The 27,561-nt window shown below is 41.4% G+C and overlaps 1 protein-coding gene across 5 annotated transcripts in view; it reads left to right on the top strand.

The window, feature by feature from the left end:
* The window catches only part of ENOX1 (ecto-NOX disulfide-thiol exchanger 1), a 768,733-nt gene that overhangs the window by 185,744 nt on the left and 555,428 nt on the right, over nt 1-27,561 (top strand). For all 5 annotated transcript variants that reach the window (XM_077297345.1, XM_077297342.1, XM_077297343.1 and 2 more), the window contains one exon: nt 7,985-8,058. The gene's annotated coding sequence lies outside the window, so the exon portion shown is untranslated. The remainder of the gene's footprint in view (nt 1-7,984; nt 8,059-27,561) is intronic.

The raw sequence follows: 27,561 nt of genomic DNA, 5'->3' as shown, positions 1-27,561 counted from the left end.
CGCTCACTACTTGTTCTGGGCTCTTATATCAGATATGAATAAGGGGTTTTTCTATTTGTAGTACTTTCTATCTGTAGTTTCCTTTAAAATTCCATTTTTTTTTTTTTTTTTTGGGGGGGGGCTAAAACAGACATAAATTGTTATTATTTTATATAAATTACTGTACTTTTTTTTCTTTTTTGCAATTATTAGTATGATTTTACTACTGAAACTGGCGGTGGTAGAGGTTGTAGTACAACAATTAAAATTATAATAACCAACATAGAGAACATAATTGTCACCTGACCACAGGGCTCTATAACAAGTTGGAAAGAAGGGTCAAAGGAGAGGAGACTCCAATATGCATAAATAGAAGAATAAACGGAGTAAAAATGTCCAGGGTATAATAAAAGGTATGCATTTATTCAAAGTACAAATAACATGTAAATAACCATGTAATGCATAATAGCTCAATTTACACAAGATTTTTAAGAGAAAAGAGAAGAGATCAGGTAGAGAATGGCAAAATGTCAATATTGCATCAAAAATCAGGTATTTACCTCCTCATAGTAGGAAGGTGCATAGTGCATATGTAAACCTATGAGTCATAGTGGTGCCATGGGGGAAGGAAAAGTGTGACAGGACTCCATTCAATATCAGTGCTTAGAGCCAAAAGGACTCCGGGAGCCCACCCCAATTATCACTATAAATGCTTATCCATCATGAGATGCAAAAGAGACGTGCCAGTAGCCCCAACGTGTGTTTCACGACGGCTTCGTCAGGGGGCCGTGCGATACTAGGATCTATACAGACCTATCCAAAGTCTCAGTAAAATCTTCCTGGTATGTGTTTTAGCAGTGCTGTTTCCTTTCCTGGTACCTCAGTTTAGTTTGAGCATTATGGTGCATGAGCATGTGATTATTTTTGCTGTGATTTTGGAATTTATAGAGAACTGCAATTGCCAAAATTTATTGCAAAAAGCAACCGCAAAAAAAAAAAAAATCTACCTTAAAACTATTTTGGCTTTCTCATCTTGTACAAACATACAGTTGATAGTTCTGCTGCATGTGCTATTGCCAAGAGTACAATTTTCCAGGCATGAGCTCCCAGTAGTCCATATTGTGTAAACCACGGTACCACCCATGGGAATGAGCACTGGTGTTTCTTTAGTCAGATTTTGTGAAATTCACCTTACTACTGCCACGACTCCTGCCATTCAGAATGATGCCTTAGCATGAAGGAATCACAGGTACTATGATCTGGATAGCAAAATTGTTTTAAAAATAACAAAGGTACTTTATAAAATAGATTTAAGAATACAGTGCTGATAGGGTTAAGACTACGTTCACACTATCCTTTTTATGTTCTATTTGTCCCTTCAAAAATGGATCTATTGCCTGACCGATGTAAATGGAAGCTGAGGGAGAACCATGGATCATTATGGGGATCGTTTGGGTGCCTCTTTTTAGAACGAAAGAAAAGTTCAGCATTCAAGATCTTTTTCTTCCATGCTAAAAACGGACACATAGGACAGAATCCAGGTGGGCTGCATAATAATAGATGGGGTCCTCCTGCTTTTGTGTAGATAACTTATGCAACAGATCTGTTTTAGACATTTTTTTGCGTCTTAGAAACAGACAATTGGAATGTCCAAGTGCAAGTGAATGTGAGAGACCCATTTAGATGAGCCGATGATTGGTAAAATGCACATTCCCAACTACGTTCCACCTGACAGGCTAGCAGACACCTGTTGAATGAGCAAAGCACTCCTACATCGGGTGCAGTGTTTTTTAAATGGCCTTTAACCCCTTCCCGACCTTTGACGCCACGTAGGCGTCATGAAAGTCGGTGCCAATCCGACCTGTGACGCATATGTGGCGTCATGGAATGATAGCGCCTGCAGATCGGGTGAAAGGGTTAACTCCAATTTCACCCGATCTGCAGGGACAGGGGGAGTGGTACTTCAGCCCAGGGGGGGTGGCTTCATCCCCCCCCGTGGCTACGATCGCTCTGATTGGCTGTTGAAAGTGAAACAGCCAATCAGAGCGATTTGTAATATTTCACCTATGAAAATGGTGAAATATTACAATCCAGCCATGGCCGATGCTGCAATACCATCGGCCATGGCTGGAAAACCTAATCTGCCACCCTCCACTGCCACCGATCGCCTCCCCAGTCCTCCTTTCTGCCCCGTACTGTGGTCCGCTCCCCTCCGTCCTCATGTCCGCTCCCCCGTCCTCCTGTCCGCTCCCCCCGTGCTCTGATCCCCCCCCGTGCTCCGATCTCCCCCCCTCATACTTACCGAGCCTCGCGGTGTCTGTCCGTCTTCATCATGGGCGCCGCCATCTTCCAAAATGGCGGTCGCATGCGCAGTGCATTCGCCGAATCTGCCGGCTGCCAGATTCGTTCCAGATAGGTTTGATCACAGTGATCAAACCTATCACAGTGATCAAAATAAAAAAAATAGTAAATGAACCCCCCCTTTATCACCCCCATAGGTAGGGACAATAATAAAAATAAAGAAAAAATATATTTTTTTTTTCTTCCCCCCCCACTAGGGTTAGGGTTAGGGCTAGGGTTCGAGTTAGGGTTAGATTAGACTATGTGCACACATGGTGCGGATTTGGCTGTGGATCCGCAGCGGATTGGCCGCTGCGGATTCGTAGCAGTTTTCCATCAGGTTTACAGTACCATGTAAACCTACTGAAAACCAAATCCGCTGTGCCCATGGTGCGGAAAATACCGCGCGGAAACGCAGTTGTATTTTCCGCAGCATGTAATTCTTTGTGCGGATTCCGCTTTACACCTGCGCCTCAATAGGAATCCGCAGGTGAAATCCGCACAAAAAACACTGGAAATCCGTGGTAAATGCGCAGATAAAACGCAGTGCCTTTTACCTGCGGATTTTTCAAAAATGGTGCGGAAAAATCTCACACGAATCCGCAATGTGGGCACATAGCCTTAGAGTTAGGGTTGGAATTAGGGCTAGGGTTGGAAATAGGGTTAAGATTAGGCTTGTAGTTAGGATTAGGGTTAGGGGTGTGTTGGGGTTGTGGTTAGGGTTGGGATTAGGGTTAGTGGTGTGTTGGGTTAGGGTTGTGGTTAGGGGTGTGTTAGGGTTAGGGTTATATCTAGAGTTGGGATTAGGGTTTGGGGTGTGTTGGGGTAAGTGTTGAAGTTAGAATTGAGGGGTTTCCACTGTTTAGGCACATCAGGGGTCTCCAAACGCAACATGGCACCACCATTGATTCCAGCCAGTCTTGCGTTCAAAAAGTCAAATGGTGCTCCCTCCCTTCCGAGCCCCGACGTGCGCCCAAACAGTGGTTTACCCCCACATATGGGGTACCAGCATACTCAGGACAAACTGGGCAACAATTATTGGGGTCCAATTTCTCCTGTTACCCTTGCGAAAATAAAAAATTGGTTGCTAAAACATAATTTTAGAGGAATGAAAAATTATTTTTTATTCTCACGGCTCTGCGTTATAAACTTCTGTGAAGCACTTGGGGGTTCAAAATGCTCACCACACATCTAGATAAGTTCCTTGGGGGGCCTAGTTTCCAAAAGGGGGTCACTTGTTGGGGGTTTCTACTGTTTAGGCACATCAGGGGCTCTGCAAATGCAACGTGACACCCGCAGACCATTCCATCAAAATCTGCATTTCAAAACGTCACTGCTTCCCTTCTGAGCCCCGACGTGTGCCCAAACAGTGGTTTACCCCCACATACAGGGTACCAGCGTATTCAGGACAAACTGGACAACAACTTTTGGGGTCCAATTTCTCCTGTTACTCTTGCGAAAATAAAAAATTGCTTGCTAAAACATAATTTTAGAGGAATGAAAAATTATTTTTTATTCTCACGGCTCTGCGTTATAAACTTCCGTGAAGCACTTGGGGGTTCAAAGTGCTCACCACACATCTAGATAAGTTCCTTGGGGGTGTCTAGTTTCCAAAATGGGGTCACTTGTGGGGGGTTTCTACTGTTTAGGCACATCAGGGGCTTTGCAAACGGAACATGATGCCCGCAGACCATTCCATCAAAGTCTGCATTCCAAAACGTCACTACTTCCCTTCCGAGCCCCGGCATGTGCCCAAACAGTGGTTTACCCCCACATATGGGGTATCAGTGTACTCAGTAGAAACTGGACAACAACTCTTGGGGTCAAATTTCTCCTGTTACCCTTGGGAAAATTAAAAAATTCTGGGCTAAAAAAATATTTTTGAGGAAAGAAAACACATTTATTATTTTCACGTCTCTGCGTTATAAACTTCTGTGAAGCACTTGGGGGTTCAAAGTGCTCCCCACACATCTAGATTAGTTCCTTGGGGGTCTAGTTTCCAAAATGGGGTCACTTGTGGGGAGTTTCTACTGTTTAGGCACATCAGGGGCTCTGCAAACGCAACGTGACGCCCGCAGAGCATTCCATCAAAGTCTGCATTTCAAAACATCACTACTTCACTTCCGAACCTCGACGTGTGCCCAAACAGTGGTTTACCCCCACATATGGGGTACCAACGTACTCAGGAGAAACTGGACAACTTTTGGGGTCCAATTTCTCCTGTTACCCTTGGGAAAATAAAAAATTGTGGGATAAAAAATCATTTTTGAGAAAAGAAAAATTATTTTTTTATTTTCATGGCTCTGCGTTATAAACTTCTGTGAAGCACTTGGGGGTTCAAAGTGCTCACCACACATCTAGATTAGTTCCTTGGGAGGTCTAGTTTCCAATATGGGGTCATTTGTGGGGGAGCTCCAATGTTTAGGCTCACAGGGGCTCTCCAAACGCGACATGGTGTCCGCTAATAATTGGAGCTAATTTTCCATTCAAAAAGCCAAATGGCATGCCTTCCCTTCCGAGCCCTGCTGTGAGCCCAAACAGTGGTTTACCCCCACATATGTGGTATCATCGTACTCAGGACAAACTGGACAACAACATTTGGGGTCCAATTTCTCCTGTTACCCTTGGGAAAATAAAAAATTCCGGGCTAAAAATCATTTTTGAGGAAAGAAAAATTATTTTTTATTTTCACGGCTCTGCGTTATAAACTTCTGTGAAGCACCTGGTGGTTTAAAGTGCTCACTATGCATCTAGATTAGTTCCTTGGGGGGTCTAGTTTCCAAAATGGGGTCATTTGTAGGTGAGCTCCAATGTTTAAGCACACAGGGGCTCTCCAAACGTGACATGGTGTCCGCTAACAATTGGAGCTAATTTTCCACTCAAAAAGTCAAATGGCGCGCCTTCCCTTTCGAGCCTTGCTGTGCACCCAAACAGTGGTTTACCCCCACATATTAGGTATCGGCGTACACAGGAGAAATTGCTCAACAAATTTTAGGATCCATTTTATCCTGTTGCCCATGTGAAAATGAAAACATTGAGGCTAAAAGAAATTTTGTGTGAAAAAAAAGTACTTTTTCATTTTTACGGATCAATTTGTGAAGCACCTGGTGGTTTAAAGTGCTCACTATGCATCTAGATAAGTTCCTTGGGGGGGTCTAGTTTCCAAAATGAGGTCACTTGTGGGGAAGCTCCAATGTTTAGGCACACGGGGGCTCTCCAAACTCAACATGGTGTCCGCTAAAGATTGGAGCCAATTTTTCATTCAAAAAGTCAAATGGCGCTCCTTCCCTTCCGAGCCCTGCCGTGCGCCCAAACAGTGGTTTACCCCCACATATGAGGTATCAGCATACTCAGGACAAATTGGACAACAACGTTCGTGGTCCTGTTTCTCCTTTTACCCTTGGGAAAATAAAAAAAATTGTTGCTAAAAGATCATTTTTGTGACTAAAAAGTTAAATGTTCATTTTTTCCTTCCATGTTGCTTCTGCTGCTGTGAAACACCTGAAGGGTTAACAAACTTCTTGAATGTGGTTTTGAGCACCTTGAGGGGTGCAGTTTTTAGAATGGTGTCACTTTTGGGTATTTTCAGCCATATAGAACCCTCAAACTGACTTCAAATGTGAGGTGGTCCCTAAAAAAAATGGTTTTGTAAATTTTGTTGTAAAAATGAGAAATCACTGGTCAAATTTTAACCCTTATAACTTCCTAGCAAAAAAAATTTTGTTTCCAAAATTGTGCTGATGTGAGTTATGTGGGAAATGTTATTTATTAACTATTTTGTGTCACATAACTCTCTGGTTTAACAGAATAAAAATTCAAAATGTGAAATTTTCAAAATTTTCGCCAAATTTCCGTTTTTTTCACAAATAAACTCAGAAATTATCGACCTAAATTTACCACTAACATGAAGCCCAATATGTCACGAAAAAACAGTCTCAGAATCGCTAGGATCCGTTGAAGCGTTCCTGAGTTATTACCTCATAAACGGACACTGGTCAGAATTGCAAAAAACGGCCAGGTCATGAAGGGGTTAAAACTAATTTTTTTTTTATCTGACATCGCCCTGTATAAACAGATGATGTTCTGCCAATGCCATGATATTCTATGGGCAGAGATCAATCCTATTAATGATTGTTCTGTGCACATACAATTGTGATTGGCCTTTCTAACCCAGCCAGTAAATGACCGTTGGTCGACTTTCATTTAGCCAATCGACAGTTATATAACGAGGACCTTATAAAAATCCCTGAGCTTCCCTGATTTTGCCACTTTTTTCTATTTTGTGCTGCGTAACTCAATTAGTTATTCACATTTGTTGCTTTTGGAGCTCAATATGTGGCATCTCTGCTTGCAGTTCAACTGGGTGTTTCTTAACTTTTCTATTTTTGGGGTGGCATGTCTCTGCCAGAAGCTGCAAATCATAGCTTGGCAGCTGATCTAGCAGTCGGGTATGTTTCCACAGTCAGTACATCTGCAGTGTCCAATCCGCAGCGGCCAGATGTTACAGCATAGTGGATGGGATTTTATGAAATCCCAACTCCATTGTGCGTGCAGGGACACCTCTGTCTTCCCTGCGTAAATGGACATGCAGCTCGTCTTTCCAGACTGCAGCATGTCTATTTATCATGCGGAGACGCTCAGTCTCCGCAAGATAACTATCACAGTCCAATGTATGGGTGGCCCATTCAAAAAACTTAAACCATAATCAGGTTCCTCGCATCATGTTCTCATACACTTTATACATTTAATTAGCCCTCTGTGTCTGTACTGCTACATACTTAGGCTGTTTAACTGGTTCATGCAGCTTTACATGAACACCCGATCCTTACACTATGGCTGGTCCGAACAACGAAAGCAATTGGTACCATCCACCTCTCGTGTCTCCCTTTTTCCTCATAGTCTGTAAGCTTGCGAGCAGGGCCCTCATTCCTCTTGGTTTCTGTTTTGAACTGTGATTTTTGTTATTCTGTTATGTCTATTGTCTGTACAAGTCCCCTCTATAATTGTAAAGCGCAGCGGAATATGTTGGCGCTATATAAATGAAAATTATTATTATTATGAATGTATAGTATGCGGTGATTCCACATGGTTCAGCGAACACATGCGGAATCACCGCGCGTCCAAAAGCCGGCAGTGCTTTGGACGGAGCTGCGTCCAAAGCGCTGCCAATACTGACCGTGGAAACATAGCCTTAGATGCTGCTGAGCAGAGATTGGCCACATCAGTGAAAGGTGAAAGCGCACCGCCCCCCGAGATTGGACAGAAAGTAGAGAATTCACATACTGCACTCAAGAAGCCACAAACGTGCAGTGCTTTGGAATATTTTTTCTTTCTTTTTTTTCTAGTATATTAAAAAATGTGGCAGACTACTATTTCTATTCAGAGGTTAACCAGTAAAAATGTTTAATTTACAAAAGAAGTCTGTCGAAAGCGGGGACTTCTGGGTGCTTATACCCTGTACGCCTATAAAGGTTCCTATGTTGGAAAAACCTTCTTAGTGTAATACCATCAGGTAAAGGAACAGAAGCCATATGCATTGAGCCTTGGTTCTTCTGATATTTGTAGACTTTTTTTTTTTTTTTAAGAATAACATGTATACTAATAAGCTAATACCTTGGGACTTATTACCGCTTCATAAATAAATAATATCTTGTTATTTCACCAGGTTTTATGCTTCATCCCAGAGCTGCATTGAAGGACCCTAGCAACGGTTAGCTGAGGAATACAATACATCACAAGGTAATGAGTCCTCTTAATAACGCTGCATATTAATACCCATCCCTTGTGCATTATTAGGGAAAAAGAGCAAATGTGCATTTGGAAAGACTTCCAGCAGCTCACACGAGGCTAGTGCATGACTGCGGCAGTATTACACAGTTCTGCAATGTATCAGTGATGCTAATACCATGCCACAATGACATCTATGGGACGACACTCGTGTAACACTTCTGAGCAAGGTTTTCTTGCGTCATTTGAAAACTTGAGATAAGTTCAATGAATTACCCTCTCAGTAACGTAATATTCTGTCTGCACTTAATGCAGATTTTACCGGGGAATTGATAATTTTGAGGAGAAAGAAGCAGATTTCTCTGATAAGATATCTTGCAAAGTCGCTTAATTTCATGTGCACTATTGATTTATGAAATAAAAATTAAAATGATGGTTAGTCATTAGTTAGGAGTTGTCCGATCTAGAATGACAAGACTTATGAATGACTGCAGACTTATGAATACCGCAACTCATACATTGTACGCTGTGCGGAGCGCCGGTGTCTGCAGTGGGAACGGCGGTTAAATATGTGATATGCATGGTCCCGGCCAGAATCCGTCTAGTTGGCAAGTGCCCACTAGTCAAGTTCTGGCCGGGAGTCTTCATATCACATACTTAACTGGACATCCTCATTAAGAATAGATATCTGGTAGATGGGTGTAGAATTAGACTGCATCTAGATATCTACTTTTTAGTGACTATGTGGATTATAGGTACCATGTTGTGTGATCTATGCAGAGGGAGAGGAGGTGAGCTGTGACTATCTCCTGCTTTATGGTAAATTCAGTGTAAGGCTACTTTCACACTAGCGTCGTTCGACGCACGTCGCAATGCGTCGTTTTGGAGAAAAAACGCATCCTGCAAAGTTGCCCGCAGGATGCGTTTTTTCTCCATACACTTTCATTAGCGACGCATTGCGACGGATGCGTCGTGTTTTGGCGGACCGTCGGCACAAAAAATCGTTCCATGTAACTTTTTTTTGTGCGTCGTGTCAGCCATTTTTGACTGCGCATGCGCGGCCGAAACTCCGCCCCCTCCTCCCCGGCGCTCACAATGGGGCAGCGGATGCGTTGTAAAACTGCATCCGCTGCCCCCGTTGCACACTGTACGTCGGGCCGACGGTTTGCGACGGCCCGTACCGACGGACTAGTGTGAAAGTAGCCTTATCTGTACATAGGTGTTACTTTTCATTGCAGTCTGGCCTGTAATGATAATGAAAAGTGTTCTGGGAGGTTAAAGGGGTTTTCCCAGCTCCAAGATCCTATCCCAATATATAGTAGGTGTAATAATAATATTAGCAAATTCCTCCAGTTAGAAATGTACTATAGTTCTTCAGATTCGCTATGTCTTACCCCATGTGCTGGGCATTGCAGTAGTTTAGGTATCCATGGTTACATAGCAAATCTGAAGAACTACACTACGTTTCTAATTGGAGGCATTTGTTGTTAATAATAATAATAATAATAATAATAATAATAAAATTATTCCTACTACATATTTGGATAGGATTTTGCATATGGGAATACCCCTTTAAGATGTTCAGAACCCTGCAAGTTGGCAAATCAATACTTTTCAAGCAGCTCCGTATTTACATTTTTCATCCTGTATTTTATGGGACTTTGTACATGTCTAATGCAGAGGGATTAATATATTGACTTCAAGATGAGTTTACACCGTTGCACTAAAACTAGGGCCAGTAACCTCTGCAAAATGCGGACATGACTGACTCCATACACAGTTTGGTGTGCTTGTCCACATAGTGACCAATCCCAAAAGCTGCCTGCTATTGGTATAGCATAGTCTGTTTTGTGTATCAGTTCAGTGAATTGTGATTTCCCCCTCCCCCACTAACCCATTAGGCCAAGTTCATATGACTGTATTTTTAGTCTGTGGAATAAATGGACAGCGCTCTAGTTATTCAATGGAGATGTTCACAGGAGTGTCTGTGATTTGATTTTTGTTTGTTTGTTTTTTTTTAACTGCGCATGCAAAAAATCGCAACATGAACTCCATAGGTTCACAAAACAAAAAATCGAATTTCATTCAGAGCCACCGCGCAACATTTGATTTTTACGGATACAGTGCAGTTTAGCATAGGAAACTGTATTTAGTCTTGTAAATTAACTGCTGCTGTGAAAAGGTACCGTCACACTCAGCGACGCTGCGGCGATATAGACAACGAGCCGACCTAAACTAGATCGCTGGAGCGTCGCTGTTTAGGTCGCTGTAGAGACGTCAAACACAGCAACTCCAGAACGATGCAGGAGCGATCCAGTGACGTAACGGCGACTCACTTCTCGTTCTCGCTGGTTGTTAGCTCCATGTCAAACATTGCTGACATCGTTGCTTTTGCTGTCAAACACAACGATACACGCTGACCTGACGACCAAATATAGTTCTGGACTTCTAGCTCCGCCCAGCGATGGCACAGCGGGATCCAGATCGCTGCTGCGTGTCAAACACAACGAGATCGCTATCCAGGACGCTGCAACGTCACGGATTGTTGTCGTTCTCGTTGCAAAGTTGCTGAGTGTGACGGTACCTTAAGAATGGCCTGTATACGGATGACAAACGAGAAAAAAATCATCTGAGTGTTTTGGACAAAACTCTGACAATTTATTTATTTTTTTCCATATGCTGACACACACACATGGCCATGTGAAAAGTGGCAGGTGTGCACTGGCACAGCAGTTATTACTGTATCAGTGGGGATTATGGCCGAAAATGCATCTGCAGAGTCTGCAGGACACCTCCCTCAGGGGTGACGGGTTATTCTTTTTTGCCCTCTAAAATAAACACACAAAATCAAACCCAGCAAAGTGCACTACAGAAGCATTTTCCTACTTAAATCAACAGGAAATGTATTCATAGCGTTTTAAGCGCATTTGGATGTGGATCAAAATTTATTCCAAGATCCTGGAGAAATAACTCTGTGAACAAGCCCTTACAAGAAAGCCACTATACTCCTGTTTACACTCTGCATCTGCAGCTGTATATCTTTACATCTTGCTTCTGAAAATAAAGCGAGAGGCATCAAATATCTTTCCAGCTTTGTCAGTAACAGAGACTGACACCTTCTTCTTCTCCGGTAACATAGCGTTACTTGCATTCCTTTTCCATAATTTCCATTGTTGCGCTTGAAAACCTGAACTGCTATGGTTGCAGTTTCATGAATGCATATGTATGATATCCTAGGACTCTCATGAAAGAAATATGTGCTTGAAGAATTTGATTTAGCTGTAAAAATATCCACACTATGTTTTTACTTTATCAGTCACAACATATAGTGTCTGAGTTGTCGACAGTAAACTAGAGGGCCAGCAGGGAATATTTGAGGTGTACGTTCTTACCCTACTGTCAGAACTTTAGGTAGGTCTTTAGATCAGAGATCACATGTTGCTAGGATATTGCGTCCTATTAGATTGACTAGAATGAGGAGGCTCAGGACTTTTTATTTTTTAACTAGACGGTTGTTAACCCAAAAAGGTACAGCACAGAAAACGACGACGGCCTCTTAATTCCCTGGAATTGGAATGCACCTTCTTTTACTTTATTTTTATTAAAAAGAAAACCATGCAGGCTTCTTACAGGTCACCGGTATATCCGTGTACCTGTATGTATTCAAGCTTGTACCCATGCCCTTGTATCTGGCCATCACCTCCTGGAAGAAAACATTTGTTCTATTCAGAGAACAAAAAAATAGAAACCTGGTTTATATTACGCTTCTTTTTTTAATTTAATTCCAAATATGAGAAAATGTTTCAAACATCTTTAAAGGGTCATCTGGGACCTACAACTAAGCGTTGTGTTATATCAGTCTCTCAACTTTCAGCTACAGACCTGTCAAAAATAAACTCTGTTCAGGCAAGGATACACGTGTATTTTACCATGAGCGCATCTGGCGCTTGTGTTCTCTAACCTTGTCTGTCACAGAGAACCCTTTTTTAGGCTACGTTCCCACAGTGAGCGTTCTGGTGAGTTTTTGATGTTACAGAATTTCTGCACCCATTAAGTACGGTAGGTTACTTGCATTTTTTTCAAAAATACGCAGCATGAAAAACTCACCAAGAGCTCATCGTGGGAATGTAGCCTAAGATCTTCTGGCAACAAAGCTAGTAAAGGGTCTCGTTCAGACATCTGTGATTTAACTCATTTGTAAAAACACGGACCATTGTTCATCAGTTTAGACAAGATTTTCTTCAGAGTTTGGTCAGTGCCAGTTTTTACCATAAGTGATTTTTTTCCACTGATGGTGAAAAAGATTGCAAAGCATCTCCTACACGTTATATTGTTAATCACGGACAGTATGCATGTGCCAACAGCGATTTTCATGGACCCATAGACAAGTATGAGTAATTTTCATTGTTGACTTGGATCTAAAACGGACATGTCTACATGATTCTTTGGCGGACTGCAAAAAAAACCCCACTGATACGAAAAGAACCATAGATTATAGCAAGTGTGCTCTCTGTGGAAAATCACGGACAGAACACGTACGCCACTCACAGACCTCTGAAGGAGTCCTAAGGGTATGTGCACACTTTGCGGATTCTTCTGCGGATTTTTCCGCTGCGGATTTGGAAAATCAGCGGTTTTCACTGCAGATTTTCCTGCGGTTTCTTCTGCGGATTCCTCTGCGGGTTTTCAACTGCACTTTCCTATTGGTGCATGTTGAAAACTGCTGCGGAATCCGCAGAAAGAAGTGACATGCGCCTTCTTTTTTTCCGCAGCGGTTCTGCAATGAATTTTCCGCATCGTGGGCACAGCGGTTCTTGTTTTCCATAGGGTAACATTGTACTGTACCCTGCATGGAAAACTGCTGCGGATCCGCAGCAGCAAAAACCGCAAAGTGTGCACGAGTCCTAATACCGATTAGGCCAGGTGCCCCATTGTCGGGGACCAATCCTTCATGGATCTAACATCTTCACTAATGGTTCTATGCTCCCCACATGCAGTCATATAACTGGAGCAGTGCGTGTGATGGGAGCTGACTGACAGCTTATTTCAATAGCCAAGCCAGCCTCCATCTGTGTCTTGGTAGCTGGTTTAGCTATTAAATAGGCAGTCAATTGCTTCCATCACACACAGATCTGGTCTCCTGCTGAAACAGGAACTGCAGCCCTGTGTTGAGGACAGGACCAGAAGCAGAGCTGGACCATGGATGGACCAGTTTCCCAACGATGCAGGCACCTGATCTATATTAGTAAGTCCTCTAAACTACTAGCTTGTTTGTGTATTTTTTTGTCTGTAAGTTTCTGTTTAGTGCTGCTTGTATTTCGTGGATGGATTCTCCCCCAGCTTATAGACTAGTCACACCATGCCACTTTCTGTTGGTGTTTGCTTGGCCGAGCTGTGGCCGTGAAGATGACACTTGTAGATCAGTTTTCATACTTTGTGGAGTGCTTTTATTGTGACATAGAAAGGCTTATTTCCTGAAAAGAGAACAATGACAGACTTCCCGAGGTTTCCCTCTTGATTACTATTTTTTTGCGGTATTAATAAAATACCACCAGAGAATTGAAATGCGGTGGATCAAGGTAAGAAAATGATATTCCTTTCTGAGATGGTTCATTAGACAACTGTGAGCCGCTCATGCACGGACTGTGTAATACTAGTGGCTTTAGTGTTTTTTGTACATTCTTATTTTCTTTGATATTTGTGGTATTTGAGAACACGTTCGCCATTTTTCAAGACAATGTATATTTTTTTTTAATTGCAAGGAAAGCATTTTGCCACTATGTAATACTACAAGGGGAATTAGTGGTGTTTGTTCATGAACAGCTTATCCAATGATGTGTACTGTAGGTAAAGTGTTTTCTCATTTCCCATAGACGTTGTCAAAGCAGATTGAATGCCTACCCACCAAGGTGGAGATTTCCCCTTTTCTTGCCTACACAATCCTATTTCTAGCATCAGAGGGAAATGTAAAGATTATACTATACAACAAAGTATAAAAGTAAAACCTCAAAATCCAAATGACTCTTAGGAAAGTGTGTTTCCCATAATGGACATTTATCGCTTAATTATAGGATACGTAATACATATTCATTTTGTCACTTCCCTAAAATCGCTGGGACAGGCGTTTTAAGCACACCCTCTGCAGAGAGGTGTTTAAATGGAGGGGTGTTTGAGCATGCAGCATACCACCTCTCTGCTAGCTCTCCGGGGCTGTCTGAGTCGGCTGACAGATTTACTTGGTTGTTTCCATCAGTCCATAGACTTTCAATGGATCGGCATCATGCATTCAAGGTTTTTCCTTCTGTTGGGCTTATCATCCCTGTCCTAGTGATCGGTGAAGGGTCCCAGCCTTGAGGATAAGTGGGACACTGCATTTTTCTTCTGAGCCAATAGTGGTGGAATACTGTGGTAGGATATGACATGGGTTACATTGCTGCTATACAGGGCCACTTCATCGGCAGGGTATCACGTGATCTAGGCTTTGGCACAGCATAGTGAAAATAAACACCTGTGGCTGATAACCGTGGGTGGCATCAATGACTGGGGAGGGGCTTTTATGTTATTATTGCGGTATATGGAAAAATAATATAAAAGCACAATTCTGATGTGTGCAATGCCTACTTGCATTTTACTCCCTTTTTTACTATTCACTTACTCTGATGTGATCGATGGTGTCAATGTGACTTTTGACTACGAATCCAAAAAAACTTGCTGCCCTGTGTTTTTTTTTTTTTTTTTTTAAACTTATTTCTAGGTTTGAGAGCCCTGGGGACCATTACATTAGCAGCGCGTTTTGTAAAATTTGTAAAATGCCCTTTTATTTACTGCTGGCTTGAGGTTTAGTGGGCCTTTTTAAGGAGAGAACAAAAAAGTAAAAGTGATGTTTGTTGGGGCGACCTGCTGCTAAATGTCCTAGATGAGCAACTGGCTGTTGAATAGGACTCTGAACGGCTCATTCTGTACAGGGAACATAGTAAGGGTTAATGTTCTAATCCGTTAGATTCTTGTTTTCTGATGGAATAAAACCTAATCCTCGATAATCCTTTTAGAATAGAGACTTTTCCTGCAATCTACAATAATTTAATATAATAACTTGTATGCAGATTGTTTATATGAGGCAACATGACGAACAGCCGCCTTTCTCGGCACCGGTTGAGAAGTTGTTTGACGCTTTCTTATATCTATAAATGGTCTGTGCTGCTTTCCTTTTACTGTGGAAACATTTTGCAAATTAAAATTGGATTGTTTTATTTGCAGTCCTGTGTAAACTACGAATGACACAGTGTAAAGATGAGTTGTGCCAATTGCCAAACTCTTCTCCGCTGCGCCTGTCCCTGAGCGTGTTTGTATAGGATATCCATTACCGAGAATCCTAGTGAGCTAATAAAGTAGCGCTATTCCCTGTATTTAGCATAAATATAATCTCATAGTAGATTAAAGCTGACATTGCTAAGTAAGTGTAAAACCAACAGACAATAATCTTGTAGTCACTAATAAGCTTTGAGTATGTAATAGACGGTCACATTTCGGGCTCATTATTTTGTAAGTGTTTATTGGCTTTTAACGTGACCACGTGGGTGAGAATCCGAGCTCACTGAAGTATTGTAATTTTTTTTTCTTTTTTAAAGTTTAGTCTTTGTTCTGTTAAATTATGTCATCCCATCAGTAGGCAATGCCAATGGGGCTTATTAGGCTTGTCTAATTAGCTTTTTTCGTTAAAGCATCTTGCAGCAGCAGCTTTGCTTGCAGCCTCCTTGCTTTGTAGTGCCGCTGATTCATGTTACTCCCAGAAGACCATTCATCAGAGATGAAACATTTTCTTCTAAAATGTTGCCACTTTGTAGCAAGCCGGACTTTGAGTGGTAGAAAGGGGAAATGGATGAACCTGTCACGAAAAATAGTCAGTTGGACTAGAGCCATCTTGTTTTCATTGTTCACAATAGAACAATTGTGGGTAGAAGTGATTCTATAAGTCATAGTAATCTGAATTTGTGCAGCGGAGTCTGTATAGGATGCCTTCTCTAATATTGCAATGCATCAATAACAGAGAGAAATAGAAAACGGTTTTCTCCCTCATCAAATGTATTATATTAATCAAAAGTAATGGGTCTGTGTCATGCCGGCTCTAAGTGTTCCAGGAGCAAAATATAAGATACATGCATTGTTACTCCCGAAGGGAACGTTTGTGCAAGTGCTTTCTAGTAATAATATACAGATAATGTCTGCAGATATTGTCTCAGCACATCATGTCATTCCCTGCATAAAGCATTGACCTGTGTACATCACTGATGGTTAGAAGAACGATGCTCTTATACTCACTTTGTCCAGAATGGGTATGAGACAAACGTCAAAGGGGTTCTCCCTGAAGAGAAAGTGTTAAAAAATGTAATTATGAATACATTCCTAAGTATCTTTAATTGGTAAATCACATTTGTTTTGTCTAGTGAGGTAATCGCTATAGTACATTAAAATGGCCGACGTCCTGTTACACTGCCAGAAACCTGTGCTAGAATGTTAGTAGGACAGGTGTATGTGAGCATGTGCTAAGTGGCGCTGCTGTGATCTGGAGATAATCTATATTATGTACTGTCAAGCTATAGTCAGGTCACAGCATCCACTCAGGATTCAGGACAAGGTGGATAGCAATATAAGCAGCTTGATATCTCCATCACTGGACCAAATACACTTGGTGGACAACAGTGTGAGCAGCCTCTTCTTACCTCAAAACCCCTGGTATCTCCAATATTATATAAGAAAAACAGGTGGAAAGAAGTGGGAGCAGCCTTTTCTTACATGAGCACTCCTATTATCTCCAGTATTAAATCAAAGATACAGGTTGTGTAGCAGTGTGAGCGTCCTCCTCTTAGGCTGTTTCACATTTGCGTCTGTGCGTGCAGCGTTTGATCCTCATAGATCCGCATGTGTCCTGCGTACATATGTTTAACATGGTGTACTCATGGACATGCGTTTGCATGCGTGCGGCTGGGCGCAGCCAACACAACATGTTGCATTTATGGAGGTGTCCAAAATCCGTCAAATATGCGCATGCATGCAGATGAGTGCATTAAAAAATGCATTGCTGTCTATGGGAACGCATGCATACGATGCGCTTGCGTACTTCGGACTGCGCATGTCCAGGAACTGATTGAGACATTATCATTGGGACACTCCCTCCTGGAAATATCAAACACATGCGCATAAAAAAGCAAACACAGGCAAAAAACACATACAAACGCATGCACATGCAGCTTTTTTTTTCCGTCATGCGTAAGCTGATGCGGATAAAAAACGCTGTGTAAACATGCGTTTCCGTGCGTTTTGGCATGCGTTTGCATATGCAGATGATACGCTGGGCACACATACGCAAATGTGAACTTAGCCTTACCTCAGCACTCCTGGCGTCTCCAGTATTAGATCAGATAAACATGTTGGAAAGCAGTACGAGCAGCCTCTTCTTACCGCAGCACCTCTGGTATCTCCATTACCAGTATTAGATCAGATAGACATAGTAGACAGCAGTGTAAGCAGCATTTTCTTAACACCAGACCGCTGGTATCCTCAGTATTAGATCAGATAAGCATGGTAGACATCAGTTTGAGCAGCCTCTCCTTACCACAGTACCTCTGGTATCCCCAGTATTAGATCAGATGGGCATGGTAGACAGCAGTGTGAGCAGCCTCTTCTTACCACAGTACCTCTGGTATCCCCAGTATTAGATCAGATGGGCATGGTAGACAGAAGTGTGAGCAGCCTCTTCTTACCTCAGTACCTCTGGTATCCCAAGTATTAGATCAGCTGGGCATGGTAGACAGCAATGTGAGCAGCCTCTTCTTACCACAGTGCCTCTGGTATACCCAGTATTAGATCAGATAGGCATCGTAGACAGCAGTGTGAGCAGCCTCTCCTTACCACAGTACCTCTGGTATCCCCAGTATTTGATCAGGTGGGCATGGTAGACATCAGTGTGAGCAGCCTCTCCTTACCACAGTACCTCTGGTATCCCCAGTATTAGATCAGATAGGCATGGTAGACAGCAGTGTGAGTAGCCTATTCTTACAGCACATCTGATATCTGCAGTATTAGATCAGATAGACATGGTAGACAGCAGTGTGAGCAGCCTCTTCTTACCTCCGCTCTGCTGGTATTTCCAGTATTCAGAATATCCACTGGGAGCACACCTTCCTATACATATACTGAGGGCGCGGAGCTTCCCACTGTATATGCTTAGAGGCACATGTTGTAGGGTAACTATAGACAGTTTCCTGACTGGAGTAACATTTCTGGCACAGCACACGCCACTGAGAAGAAACTGAATTTAAGTGGTTTTCACCCCTTAGTGATTAGTTGGCCCTAACATGTTAGATTTTACACTAGTTGACTTTTTTTACTTGCCAGTCTGGCATCCCTTAATTTCTTTTATTTTTACAATATTTATTATTCTGATGTTTTTGGCAAATACGTCATTTGAGATTTTTTTATATTCTCCTGAATTGTTTGTTTCAGGAAATACTTGCATTGCCCATAGAATAACAATTCTGGAACCGCTTTGCACAGAACTAGAGCTCTCTTTACTCCTCTGTTTTTCCTCATGGAAATGTATAAAGAGAATGACCTTGACGTTACACTACAATTCCTATTGTCAATGGGGCAAGTCTCTGGTGGCGCTCCTGAACTGGCAAATCAGTGCTGACTGTATCTGACTATTTGAGAACATATTGTATTGACAAGGAGAATGGAAACGCCCAAATGTAAATTTATACATTTCTAGAAGGAATTACAGAGGAGCAGCACAAAGAAGACTTCTTCTATATAACTGATGTTTTAATACATTGAACCTTGCTAATTGTTGTGCCCCTCAGATCCTTTTTTTACTCCTCCTGTTTGTATCACAGGGTAAAATCCTAGCCCATAGCCTGTAATGTAAAGTGCTGCGGAATATGTTGGCGCTATAGAAATGACATTATTATTATTAGTGCATTTAATGCCAGGTACTCCTTATCTGCTCTCAGCTGAATGTGAGCACTGGGAGCCTCTTAGCACAGCCATATTTCATTCTGTTTATTGTCTTACTAATACATACTTCCAGATGTGTTTGCTGAGCTTTTTATGGAAGACATACTGAGATATTTTGTGAAACCACAGAACGGGAACGACAGATGTGACGCCATGCCTAATGAATACACATGTCTTGTCTTGTGTACATCTAAATATGTTTACTAAATACACCATAAACATTGTTTGATTGCTGGGAAAACACAAAAACCAACACGAATGTTACAAGCCACTTACATGTAGTGCTGGCTGATGCATCTACAGTCCTGACTGATGGGACTGTAGTAACTTTAATAGGTGGTGCATTAAAAGGCGAAGCCTCAACTGCAGACCACCATTCCCCACTCTGGAGACCTTATTCACACTGCTTTTTGTATTTATCTAGTGGTTGTTTAGAAATCCTCAGTGTAGGGTGCTCCATAGTGCAGAACTGTAATGAATAGGATGTGTTGCACACATGTGGATAGGCGGGGTGCTAGAGGTAGTATGCCCACCTATATGAGATGGGCTAGTACCAGGCACCACCCAGGCTCCACACATTGAGATATAGAAGAATCTGCTGCAGCTGCTAAAATCTAAACTGATCAGCTGGAGGATGCTGCTGTTGACACACAATAATAATTAGGCTATGTGCACACGTTGCGGATTCTCTGCGGATCCGCAGGGTTTTTTACCGTGCAGAAACTCTGCAGATCCACAATTGATTTACAGTACAATGTAAGTCAATGAGAAAAAAAAAAAGCTGTGCACACTTTGCGGAAAATCCGCTGCGGTTTAAAAGAAGTAGCATATCACTTCTTTTTTGCGAACCTGCAGCGTTTTTGTACCCATTCCATTATAGAAATCCGCAGAGGTAAAAAACACAGCAAATCCACAATAAAAAGCAAAAAAAAACCGCTGCGGATCCGCACAAAATCCGCAGATGCGTTTTCTGCCAGGAGAGGCAGAATCCGCACCAGAAATTCCTAAGGCTAATCCGCAACGTGTGCACATAGCCTTAAAAAGTAGACAGTCTCCGTATGTGTTGTCTAAGGCTGGTTTTACACTTGCTGTGGTTTTGTTTACCCGTTTTTGCGCCCCCAATGCATTTCTATGGGGCCACAAAAATTCGTAGGAGCGCCATACCCGTAAGGCCGTGAGGGCCATATATTTCACGGCTTACGGACACTGCCCCCATTAAAAATTCAATGGATGGTAAAAACTGGCATAGACTAATAATGTATTAAAACTTGATCCGGCCGACTTATGGAAAAACTGGAGAAGGCAATATCTGGGGCTGTACTAATATGCTATAATGCAGTGGGAACTTGGGGTGCATCTACACTGTCCCATTATTTTGGAAACCTTTCCCGATGATCGTTCTGACTAAACAAGCTGCCAGTCGCCTGAGAAACAAGCAAAACACTGAAATGTTTAAAAATGAATATTATTGGCAGCATATCCTACTGTGTAAACGGGGCCAAGAACAGCGATATTCCATCGTGTTGTCATACAATTGTATTCAAGGGCAGCTGAACGGCTTCTATGTAGCTGATAGTCGGCTGTTTAACGGCTGCAGGTCAGCTGATCTAAATGCAACCTTTAGTTTTCTTACCCCAGTTAATTTCCCAATTATTCCTCTTTTCACAATGCTAAAGGGCCATTCACATGTCCGTGATTTTTTTGCAGAACAAGAGGTCCTTGGAAAACTGAGTAGACTAGTCGGATTTTGATCTAAGTGTTGGCTCAAAATCAGCAATGGGTCCTTGAAAATTTCGGATTGCACTCGGAAAACAGCAGAGTGTGGTTTGATTTTTCACAGATTGTCAGAATAGAGCATTTGGTCAAACCTTGTTTTTTTTTTTTTTTTTTTTTTATTCTATTCATGTATGAGAAAAACAGACCATGACTACACTAATCAGTCGGTTGTTCCCTTTAAGTGGAGAAATCGGTCATGTGAATGAGCCCTAATCGTCAGATCCAGCTCGGCACAGACATTAAGTAACAGGGAGTGTATTGGGAAATTTTAGGCCTGTAGAGCTGTGAATGGAAGTACATGTTGGTCAGTGCAAGTTTGGGCAAAACTTTACAGCTATTCTCTTCTGAGACTTAAATGCATGATAAGATGGAACATTAGATTAGTACAGCAACCAGAGAAAACGCCTTGATGTTTCGTGTCCCTTTAAGTAAGCCAAGCCCTTTGTCTCTAAAAATAGATGCTAGAAGCTTACAATACAAGAAATAATTAGATTTAATTTAATGAAATTTCAGTAGCAGCTATGGACATTAATTTTGCTGCAGGCATTGTGTGAGATTCATGTGATGTTGGGCATCTAAATTTCCTGAGAGGGTTTAATTATGATAGATACCTGTATTAATTATTAATAGTGCATCTCCAGTGAGAGAGAACCATTTTACTGTGATGGATAAGATTGATAGTATGTTTTAATATAGTCATTCTGGCATAGAATGGGAGATTGTTTTTTTTTTTTATGGCAAAGGAAATGTGAAATGAATCCTTTTTCCTATAGGCAGCGTGAATTGCTCTATTTATGACGTGTTGGTTCACTTTAATGAATGAGTATTGGGCAAGAGTTTTCTGTCCTGGTCATTGAGTATCCCTGGTGCGCGGAGATTTTGGAATATTTTGGATTCTGTGTACAGTGCTCTTCCAGCCTATGTAAATGCATTGTATTGGCCTTAGCAGGGGATGTGCTTGGACTGGGTACTGTCTCAGGATCCGCGTTTGCCGCGGCTGCTGTATTTCTCAGCTTGGAGCGTGTCTGTGGGGATTGATAGATTTTCCTTATCTGGAAACATGATGGCTTATAAACAAAACCAGCCGGCGTGTTAAATGGCGATGAGTTTTAGTAGAAAGATATGGGCAAAATGTCGAAATGGAAGAGCAGAGAAATTACCCATAGCTGTCCTTCAATTTCTCCTATCAATTAGTAAATCTGACAGACATTGCGTCTAGTAAAACAAATTTTACCTCTTTTTACACTGATTCTGACTTTTAAGATCATTTCAACCCAAACGACCATATGTTAGTAAATTAGAAGGTCGTCTCGGTTTGTTGACTGTGTTTTATACTCTCATATATTGGCACTTTTCTATTTTGAAACCGACACCAACTGTCATGTTGTCAGGAGGTTCCGTCAGTGGCACGGTAACAGGTTGTCTTTGGTTGCTGAGAAGCTCATTCTGAAGTGACACCCAATACGCCTTCACATTCTGTTGGCAGCTGCTATAGAATAGAGAAAAAGGGAAAATTAAAAAGTACAAACGGCCTGTGGCACTTGTGATTTTCTAACGTATGGCCATTGTTTGCTGGAGTTGAGCACAAACATTTGCAGAAACCTAGTTCAGTAACCAAGTTGGTGGTCCACGGATGCAGGACCAAAGCCCTGCAAAGCTCATCTTGCCTCCTGGCGTCCCTGGCATATCGTCTGATTAGTAGGCCCATTGTTGTGGTGTGACGCTCGCATGATGGACTACCACCATTGATGCTGAAGCAGGCTCCTTTGAGTCTATGTTCTAGGTTTAATGGACCAAGCTGTTTTTTTTTTTTCTGCAATGTTTTGTTTGAAGTTGTGTGAATAAGGAACCCCAGCATCTATCCTGACAAGTTTCTAGAATAGAGGGGTATTCTGGTCTCCTTAATTCTCACCAATTTAATGGACAGGTAATAATTGTTAGATTGATACGAGTCCCACCAATGTATTTAGTAGCCACAAAGGAATTTTGTAATCCTTTAAAAAAATAAAAAATAATAATGATAATCTTCAGTGTTTTAGCTATTGCTATTACCACTTCTTATGGCAGCGCTTGGCTTTCTTGTTTCCTTTTCTTTCTTTTCATTATTTTTTTTATATCCTTTTAGAGTAAATGTGTGCATTATGGATTTGATGCAGAAGTACAGGTGCTTCTCAGTAAATTAGAATATCATCAAAAAGTTAATTTATTTTAGTTCTTCAATGCAAAAGGTGAAACTCGTATATTATATAGAGCCACGTCGCATTGATGCGGTAATTAATGCAAAAGGAGCCCCGACCAAGTATTGAGTGCATTTACTGAACATAAATTTCAGTAGGCCAACATTTTGGATTTTAAAATCATTTTTCAAGTTGTTGTTATAAAGTACTCTAATTTACTGAGATAATGACTTTTGGGTTTTCATTGGCTGTAAGCCATAATCATCAACATAAACAGAAATTATCACTTAAAATACATCACTCTGTTTGTAATGACTCTGTATAATGAGTTTCACTTTTTGTATTGAAAAACTGAAATAAATTCACTTTTTGATGATATTCTAATTTAGTGAGAAGCACCTGTATATGTTGTATTTCCAAAGCAATTCTGCTTGTGTAACATACAGATTTTGTTGGAAATTTCACCCGATGTTTTGAAAAGAGTGAAGTCACCGGTTATGTGCACCATACACCAGTGACACACGTTTTACTAGGTCACATGGCCCTCCTGACAAAGCGCATTGATGTGGTGAAACGCGCATTGAAGGAGCTTCGATTTACCCCCACATGCAGGTTATCATATCCAAAGCTATTGATTGGATTTAAGTAATTGTACATGAATTACTTCTAATAATCTAACTTGGTACTTGTTAATTATATGTCCATCCACTTGGAGTTACTGTTACTAGGGGCATTGTTTATTTGTTAGTTATACCATTTGGTCTGACATTTAGTCTATGATTATGGTTTGATTAACTGGATATGTTAATATATTTGTGATATTTAATGGTGCCTGTTATGTGGGTGAATGTTTGTGTTTTGGAGGGCTGTAAGATCAGAGCCCATCCATCTCTCTGCAAACCATGGGGCTAGTATTTGCTAATTAAGTTATATAATAGTAAAAGCATATATTTTTTAATACAACAAGTAGCTTAGTTAGTCCTCTTTTTGGTCTGCCTAGCTTCTACTCTGGGTGATGTCAGCTGATAAATGACCCACTACATAAAAGGCTATTCAGAGCTGAATAATTAACTGCTTAGGCAGGGTATCACCATTTCCGTTTACAGATAATGATTATTAACACAATTGTTCTGTGTGTATAGAAGTCCTTTGTTCTTGACAGCACGTCCTGTTTACACAGGATGATGTTCTGCTGAGAACAAAGATTTTTAAAGGGAACCTGTCACCTAGGAAAACATTATCTACCTTCAGATACAGGGTAAATCTGCAGGTTGATAGCCTTGCAACTTACAATGCTGCCTGTCTGCAGTACTGAAAGTATGGCTACCACAAGAAAATAAACTCGTTTATCCCCAGGAGCCATTGGCTTTCAGTTGTGGGGCATGCATGGAGTGGCTTAAATCACCCCTCTCAGCACCTCTTGCTCCACTGTCAGTGGCAGCTATAAGCCCGCCCCAGCACTTTGACAGACGATTCTGCTCAGATTTGCTGCAGAGCGAGCTGTGAAACAAAGTGCTTACAGCCACCCTGGGCAGCATTATAATGATATTTAAAGGGAACCTGTCACCCCCAAAAAGGTAGATAAGCTAAGCCCACCAGCATCGGGGGCTTATCTACAGCATTCTGTAATGCTGTAGATAAGCCCCCGATGTATCCTGAAAGATGAGAAAAAGAGGTTAGATTATACCCACCTGGGTGGGCGATCCGATCCAATGGGCGTCGTGGTCCGGTCCGGGGCCGCCCCTGGGTGAGTATAATCTAACCTCTTTTTCTCATCTTTCAGGATACATCGGGGGCTTATCTACAGCATTCCAGAATGCTGTAGATATGCCCCTGATTCTGGTGGGCTTAGCTCATATTCGATTTTGGGGGTGACAGGTTCCCTTTAACTGTAGAATAGCCTTATATCTGCAGTTAAATAGCATTTTCCAAGGTGACTTGTTCCCTTTAAGGCAGCTTAAAATTCCTTTCACCCGACGAACGAGCCTGTTTAGAGAGGCTAATTATTGGAGGGGTAGAAAAAGCAGTCTTGGGAATGCTCATTCTGTGTAATCTGCCAATTTGAATGCACACATCCGCTATGATAAGGACAATTTAATATAGAATAAGAAAAACAGCAGGGAGCAATATCTAGACACGCATTTTCTTTCAATCATAGGCATTGATTACTGTTTAGCCTGATTGGACATCGGGGCTGTGTGAGTGCAGCAATCCCCACATGTCGTTAGTAAACCGGCTGGTGGTCGTGGAGAAAGTACATGTGCAACATGATGGCGGTGGAGTGTTTAGAACACTTCCTGCAAATCACTGCATTGCTTCTTCTTACTATATGACTTGGGGGGAGTCATCTTGGCAGGGATCAAAGCGCATTTCCTGCATGAAACATGGATTTTGTGATGGCAATTGAACCCAATGACAAGAAAGGTACAATCCAAGACATAGCACTTTGATGGAAGCTTTGTTTTATCTCCATGTGCCTTAAATACACAGAATGTAGCCATAGACACACTGCGGCTGCCAGTCACTGAGCTTCTAGTGAAAAATTAAATCCTCTGATATGTCCGCTCAAAATTGCATTGTAAATTGGTGTGCTATGGTGGCTGAGCTTCTCATAAAAAAATGTCCGTTATGCATAATTTTGTATATAGGGAAACTTAAAGGGAATCTCAGTAGGATCAACTCTCCTAAACCGTCTCTATAGGCATGATGATTATAGATAGCTGAATAAAGTGATACCTTGATATCTATGATCCGTTGAATAATTCCTGAGAAATCAACTTTTTTTTAAATATGTAAATGGGCAGATGTGATCTTTGGGCCGGACTCTGACCTCCCTGAGAATTTGCCTCCAGGGACTATTTTAAACTAAAGGCGCTTGATCAGTGTGAGATACGTAGTTCAAGAGAGCAGACTGTCAATCATTACATGTCTCACACTAGTAATTCCCCCCCTATTCATTTATAATTAGCTTTGAAGGCAGAATCTTGGGGAGATCTATGTCCTGCCTATAAATCTTAACAGCTCATTTACATATTATGAAAAATATGGATTTCTCAGGAATAAGACATCGGATTGCATATGCCAATATATCATTTTGCTCAGCTTCCTATGACCTACTTGCTCATATAGATGACTTACTGGACCCTACTGACATTCCCTTTTACAAAAAAAAAAAAATCCTGCATAATTTGTCTGGATTAGTGGTAGACTTTTAGAAGACTTTCCAAACGTAGTCTTAAAATGTGTCAAGGACTTAAAAAGAACAGATCTGACAGTAGGAAATTCAATGAAACATAAAATCAGAGCCAAAAAAACCCATGAATGATTATCCCTTTAATCCAGATGGTCATACTACAGCAAACCATTAATAAATAATATTTCCCACATGTCTGCTTTAGGCTGGTTTCACATTTGCGTTTTTTGCCGCTGCGTTTTAGCGCAAAAAAACACATGCGTTTTTTCCCCCTATATTTAACATTAAAAACGCATGCGTTTTTTTTTTAATGCGTTTTGCCGCATTTGACGACGCATGCGTCTTTTTTATGCTTGTGTTTTGTTGCAGAAATGCAACATGTAGTAATTTCTAGAGGCGTTTTTTTGCCGAAAAAAAAAACGCATGCGTTTTTTGTGGCAAAAAAACGTATTGCTGTCTATGTAAATGCGTGCGTTTCAATAGAAAAAAACAAGAATACACACTGATAAGCCACCCCCCACCATCAAGGTGATAAAGGGATCCAAACCCTAACTCTAACCGTAACCCTAAAGCCGGTAATTCAATTGCCGGCTTTTCATTTCTCCTGCCTAAACCCAACATGATATGAGACATGGTTTACATACAGTAAACCATGTCATATCCCCTTTTTTTTGCATATTCCACACTACTAATGTTAGTAGTGTGTATGTGCAAAATTTCGGCACTGTAGCTATTAAATTTAAGGGTTAAATCGCGGAAAAAATTGGCGTGGGCTCCCGCGCAATTTTCTCCGCCAGAGTGGTAAAGCCAGTGACTGAGGGCAGATATTAATAGCCTGGAGAAGCTCGACGTCATATGAGGACATCCAGCAGAGGGCGCATCACCGCGACTGAAGGTAACTATAGGTCATTGACCTACATTACCTTCATTCCCCGGGGTTTACAGGCAGGAGCACAGATGCATTATAGCAGAGCTCCTGCCTGTAAAATATTTTAACCCCTTCAGATGGATTTACATCGTGGGACGTTACAGATCTATGGAAGGTAGGTATATTGTTGGTTTATTATTTTTAATTTGTTACAGAACGAGGGTCTTCATGTGGATTGAGAGAGCAATAAAATATTACAACAACCTGTGTGTTTATTTCATTAAAATACATTGCAATATTGTGTGTCTTTTATTTTAACCATTTCATACAATTGGATTAATAATGGATAGGTGTCATAATTGACTCCTCTCCATTATTAATCTGGTTTAATGTCACCTTACAATAGCAAGGTGACATTAACCCCTTCACCCCCGGAGCTTTTTCCGTTTTTCCGTTTTCGTTTTTCGCTCCCCTCCTTCCCAGAGCCA

This window comes from Ranitomeya variabilis, chromosome 3 (assembly GCF_051348905.1).
Source record: "Ranitomeya variabilis isolate aRanVar5 chromosome 3, aRanVar5.hap1, whole genome shotgun sequence".
NCBI lineage: Eukaryota > Metazoa > Chordata > Amphibia > Anura > Dendrobatidae > Ranitomeya > Ranitomeya variabilis.
This window is presented reverse-complemented; position numbering and strand designations above follow the sequence as displayed.